Genomic DNA, 555 nt, shown 5'->3' with positions numbered 1-555 from the left:
CACAAAACGCGCACGCACGCACCAGTGTGTGTATGCGTGGTGTGCTTGCAAGTCGTAAAACCACGCCTCGCTGTGCGTCTCCCTCTGTCTCTTTCGTCCGCTGTGCTCAGCGCCCTCTATCGAATTGCGAGTGCCGGAAGGTATGTGCGAGCACAGCGTGCTTTACGGTGGAGGTGTGTGCGCATGCGAGGAGGGGAAGGAGGGTTAGGGGCTCGTTGCGAAGTGTTCTACACGCACAGATAGTCAAGCCGCTCTTGTGTGGGCGTCCGTGTGACCACCTCCTGCCCTCGCTGATGTGAGATCAGAGAGAGAGAGAGTCGGTGGGAAGGAAGAGAAGAAGGCAGTTTAGAGTGAGTTGGGGCGGTGCCGGGTCTCGACCCGTCCCCTCCCCCCCCGTTCTCTGGCCTGTTGTGGGCGTCGCCCGGTAGGGGCGGAGGGAGGAAGCGGACCGCTGCGCGCCGCCTTTGCGGAATCGCTGCTTATCTGTTTGACGAAGTCGGTGACGGCGCAGGGCCCACCCCCTCTTCTCATCCGCCGTATCGCACCCGGTGGCGG

The sequence above is a fragment of the Leishmania donovani genome, chromosome 21 (assembly GCF_000227135.1).
Source record: "Leishmania donovani BPK282A1 complete genome, chromosome 21".
In the NCBI taxonomy this organism is placed as follows: Eukaryota; Euglenozoa; class Kinetoplastea; order Trypanosomatida; family Trypanosomatidae; genus Leishmania; species Leishmania donovani.
Note: the sequence above shows the minus strand (reverse complement) of the source record.